We start from the raw sequence: 5,774 nt of genomic DNA on the forward strand, positions 1-5,774 counted from the left end.
CAAACCTGAACATGTGTTAAAATAAACGTCAAACACTTGCGTGTTGGTGAGAAATCAAGTTTAATAGATAATCATAGATAATCACAGTAAATCTGCGCGCAACACGTGTATGTCTAGAGTTTAACAAGGGTGTAATCAGATTGTGATCAAGCCTAAGATAGTTCATAGATCATAGTTCAATCCATGCTCCCAATTGAGCATAAAAACGAGAAAACATCTGTGCAAGTGTAAACAAAGAAAACCGTAAACGATAGGTCTCCCGTGTTCAACTAATGGTACCAACGGAACTGCGGAATAGGCCGAACAAAGCGGTTAATGATACACACATACAAATAAACAGCCAAGTAAACGTCCTCAACACATGGGATACTGCGCGACTAAAGTTCATAAATAAGTTTAAGACTCAAGTTTTGTATGAACACATGAACATCCCAAAGCATTTAAAATAAAAAGGGATTAGATACGAGATAACTCACATGATAAACGATGCGGTGATAGATAAAGCAAGAACCAACTTTAAACAAGCACAAGTTAACCTATAAATAAGATTATTGTTTTAATGATTTGTTTTAAGTCTTGATTATAAGTTAGCATCATTAATAAGTAAATTATAATATATATTACCGGAAAAGCAGGAAGAACAGGAAGGACGACGGAGGCAGAGAGGAAGACGGCAGAGAGCAAGGAGCAAGAGAACAGGAGAGATTAAGTGTTTGTGTGTGATGTGTTAGGAAAAATAATGCTATTATTTATAGAGAAACCCTAGGGAACACAATCCTAGAAAAGGGGAAAAGATCTCAAAAAGCAAAAGATTCCAAAAGCAAAAGATATCAAAAGATATGGCAGCTGCAGGGGGCAAGATAAAGCTGTCAGCGAACAGTAAAAAGGCATGGGCAGTTCAGATAAAGGTACTGGATAAAGCTTGGCAAAAGCAGATCTCAAAAGATAATGTCAGTCACTTTATCTACCAACCAATGGGGTTGGTACGCATGCAGCGCCGAAAGTAACTATTCAGACATAAAGCAGATTAGGTCAACAGCTCAAAAGATAAGACAACACAAAAGCAACGGCTAGATTCAACACAAGAAAACTCAAAGGGTACAGCGCGAGAAGGCTAAGGCGCGAAGGCAAACACAGAAGGTCAAGAGAGCGCGAACGCGAAGGTAGACAAAAACAACCTTAACGCGTCGCGGAAAGAACTATATTTCCATGCGCACTGCGGGAAGAACCACATTTCTTAGCGCGCCGCGGGAGGAACTAAGATTCCTAGCGCGCCGCGGGAAGAACTATAATTCTTCGCGCGTCGAGGGAACTACAAATCCTTAGCGCGTCGCGGGAAGCGTTCGTCTCGCGTAACGCAGGAACAGATGGTCTTCACGCAGGATTCCTTGTAAGGGGTCTGGCGCGTGGAGCTGCGCAGACATCCTTAGGCGGGAAGGAACAAAGGACAAGCAAAGAGTTAGAAGAAAGAGGGAAGCAAGGCTTAAGGGCGGGACGGCGACAAGAGGGAAAAGAAGGCGGAAAGAGAGAAGGAGAGGGACGGGACAGCGGGAAGGAAACGAAAGGCGGGAAGGAAAATACATATTATTATTAAAAATAAAATACAAGTATAAATATTAAATAATAAAAGAGAGATCGGGTCAGAGAAACGGGTACCTGGGTCGGGTCGGATCAGGGCAGATGTCACAGTCTCCCCTACTTTAAGAAATTTCGTCCCGAAATTTATCTCGAAGTAGGTTGCGCAGAGAACAGGTGCGGGTACTTGATCTTCATTTGATCTTCCCTTTCCCATGTAAACTCGGCTCCGCGCTTGGACTCCCAACGAACTTTCACGATAGGGATACGACTGCGCTTGGTTTGCTTAACCTCGCGATCCATAATCTCAACAGGCTTCTCAATGAAATGCATGGATTCATCAACTTGAACTTCATCAAGTGGAATGTGAAGGTTCTCGTCAGCTAAACACTTCTTGAGATTGGAAACATGGAACGTTGGATGCACATTACTGAGCGCGAGCGGCAGGTCAAGTCTGTAGGCAACTTTTCCCACACGCGCGAGAATCTTGAATGGACCAACATAACGAGGAGCAAGCTTACCCTTCTTCCCAAAGCGGACAACACCTTTCCAAGGCGACACTTTGAGGAGAACAAGATCACCAACTTGAAATTCGAGAGGCTTTCGCCTACGATCTGCGTAACTCTTCTGTCGGCTTCTGGCAGTCAGCAAATGATCACGGATCTTGGCGATTTTATCGGTTGTCTCTTGAACAAGTTCGGGTCCTGTGATTTGAGTTTCACCCACTTCGCTCCAACAAATTGGGGAGCGGCATTTACGACCGTAAAGTGCTTCAAATGGGGCCATACCGATACTGGAATGATAGCTGTTGTTATAAGAAAACTCGATCAAAGGCAGGTGTGAATCCCAATTACCTCCAAAATCAAGAACACAAGATCGGAGCATGTCCTCAAGAGTTTGAATAGTTCGCTCAGACTGACCGTCAGTCGGAGGATGATATGCCGTACTCATGTCCAAGCGAGTTCCTAGCGCAGATTGGAGAGATTTCCAAAAGCGAGATATAAAACGGCCATCGCGATCGGATATGATGCTCAAAGGAGTACCATGGCGGCAGACGATTTCCTTGACATAAAGCTGCGCGAGATGCTCAACACGGTAGTTTTCACGAATGGGCAGAAAGTGAGCCGATTTAGTCAATCGATCCACTATTACCCAGATGCTATCATGTTTGCTTGCTGTCAAAGGTAACTTGGTAATAAAGTCCATCGCTATACCTTCCCATTTCCACGTAGGAATTTCTGGTTGTTCGAGCAAACCAGATGGGCGTTGGTGTTCAGCTTTAACTTTAGAACAAGTCAGGCACTTAGCTACGAACACAGCAATATCCTTTTTCATACCGGGCCACCAATAAGTTATGCGCAAATCCTTGTACATCTTATCAGCGCCGGGATGAATAGAATACCGAGATTTGTGCGCTTCACTCTGGATATCAGCGCGAAGATTCTCATCACAAGGGATCCAGATGCGATTGAGATAGCAGAGAATTCCACTCAGATTAGGGACAAAAAGTGCTTCCGCGCCACACGCTAACTCGGCGCGAAGGTTACCATTACTGATGGATGCGCGCTGCGCGTCACGAATACGCGATTCAAGGTTGCTTTGAATCGGCGCGAAGTGAAGCTGGGCGCGCGGCAAGATACAGTTAAGTTGGCAGGGTTTTCGGCTGAGCGCATCGGCTACCACATTAGCCTTACCAGGATGATACCGGATCTCACAATCGTAATCGCTGATGAGTTCGTTCCATCGGCGTTGCCTCATGTTAAGTTCCTTTTGATCAAAGATATGCTGAAGGCTTTTATGGTCAGTGTAAAGGATACACTTAGTACCATAAAGGTAGTGTCTCCAGATCTTCAAGGCAAAAACAACTGCACCAAGCTCGAGGTCGTGAGTTGTATAATTCTTTTCATGAACCTTAAGTTGCCTTGATGCGTAAGCGATAACCTTGCCTCGTTGCATAAGAACACAACCGAGACCTTGGTTGGATGCATCGCAATACACGACAAAATCATCATTACCCTCAGGTAGCGCAAGAACAGGAGCTTCACACAACAAACGCTTGAGCGTTAGAAAGGCTTCTTCTTGCTTCGAGCCCCAAATATACGGTTTACCTTTGTGCGTCAGAGCTGTTAAAGGCAAAGCGATCTTTGAGAAGTTCGAAATGAAACGCCGGTAATAACCAGCTAAGCCCAGAAAGGAACGGATCTCAGAAGGAGAGGATGGCGTAATCCAGTTCTTGATTGCTTCAATCTTGGATGGGTCGACATGAATACCCATCTTGTTTACAACATGACCAAGAAACTGTACTTCATCGGACCAAAATTCACACTTGGAAAGCTTAGCATAGAGTTGCTCGGCTCTAAGCTTTTGCAATACCAATCGGAGATGTTGCTCATGCTCGGTCTTGGTCTTAGAATACACCAGAACATCATCGATAAACACGATCACGAATTTATCCAAGAAAGGCCTACACACCCGATTCATAAGATCCATGAAAACGGCGGGTGCGTTGGTTAGACCGAAGGACATGACCAAGAATTCAAAATGGCCATAACGAGTACGAAAAGCAGTCTTCGGAACATCTTCATCGCGGATACGCAACTGATGATAACCAGAACGGAGATCGATCTTCGAGAAACAGGATGCACCTTGGAGTTGATCAAAGAGGTCGTCAATACGCGGTAAGGGATACCGGTTTTTAATGGTGAGTTTGTTCAACTCGCGGTAATCAATACACATGCGAAACGATCCATCTTTCTTTTTAACGAACAACACCGGAGCACCCCAGGGCGAAGAGCTAGGGCGAATGAATCCTTTAGCAGTCAACTCTTGGAGTTGGCTGGCCAATTCTTGCATCTCAGCGGGTGCAAGACGGTAAGGAGATTTAGCAACGGGGGAAGCACCAGGGACAAGATCAACACGAAACTCGACTTCACGAGCGGGAGGGATACCAGGAAGATCATCAGGAAAAACTTCAGGAAAATCACGCACAACAGGGATATCGCGAAACTTCTTTCCTTCATCGGGTTTAACCACATGGGCTAGAAATGCAATACACTTCTTCCGCATGAGTCTTTGGGCTTCGGCGCAAGACATAAGTTTAAGACCACTGGAGGGTTTTTCGCCGTAGATATGAAGATCACCATTTTCTCGAGGAATGCGAATCAACTTCTTGGCGCAAATAACTTCGGCGCGATTCTTCGAGAGCCAGTCCATACCAATAATAACATCAAAGCTTCCAAGAGGCATGGGGATGAGGTCGATCAGAAAATCGTTTTCGTTAAGGTTAAGCGTGCAATCTTTAATTACCGAGTTTATTAAAACAGTTTCGCCATTAGCCAATTCAACTGAAAAATCTTCTTTTAAGTCATCGCGCGGTCGCGCAAGCTTCTGCTCGAAGGCGCGAGAGATAAAACTTCGATCGGCGCCAGTATCAAAAAGCATAGATGCATAAAATCCGTTAAGCAAAAATGTACCATTAACTACGTCGTTATTCGCTTGCGCTTGGTGCGCGGTTATGTTAAAGGCTCGGCCACGCGTCACTTGGTTCGAAATTTGGTTCACCGGATTCGCTTGAGTAATCTGAACTTGTAGCCTTGGGCACGCGTTCCGGAAATGACTTGGATCACCGCAGTTAAAGCACGATCTGGGTCGTGGGTTTTGGTAAGTTGGCTGTGGGTTCTGCGGGTAAGCTGGTGGTGTTGGCGCAATCGGATTGGAGGGAGGGGTTCTACAGTACTCAACGGAGTGACCTACGCGGCCACATCGGTTACATTGTCGACACGGGACTTGAGGTGGGTGATGAAGTCTACAGGTTGGGCAAAAGGGTTGGTTTCCTGTGTAAGGTTTCTTAGTTGGCGGGGCAGGGAGTGCGGGATTGGTTAAGGCATAGTTGTGGACTGCAGGAGGTGCTGGGTAGGTTGACAGTGGGTTAGGCGCGTAAACTGGGGGTTGATAAATGGGTTGTTGGACAATGGGCGGGTTGGTAAGCGCATAGGCTTGTCTGCGCCTACGTTTCTGGTTATGGTTTGAGGGTTCTGGTTTGGTTTCTGTTGGTTCAGGGACAGTCTTGGTGGGTTTGGTCTTCTCAGTTCCCCGCAGGAACAGGGTTCCTGCTCTGACATGGTTGTCGCTGAGCACAGCGGCCAATTCGATGGCGTCAGAGAGGGTAACTGGGTTTCTGGCCCATACAGAATCTTGAA

This window comes from Bidens hawaiensis, unplaced genomic scaffold (assembly GCF_021521415.1).
Source record: "Bidens hawaiensis isolate Kalapana, Puna unplaced genomic scaffold, B.hawaiensis_p1.1 tig00078467_1, whole genome shotgun sequence".
In the NCBI taxonomy this organism is placed as follows: Eukaryota; Viridiplantae; Streptophyta; class Magnoliopsida; order Asterales; family Asteraceae; genus Bidens; species Bidens hawaiensis.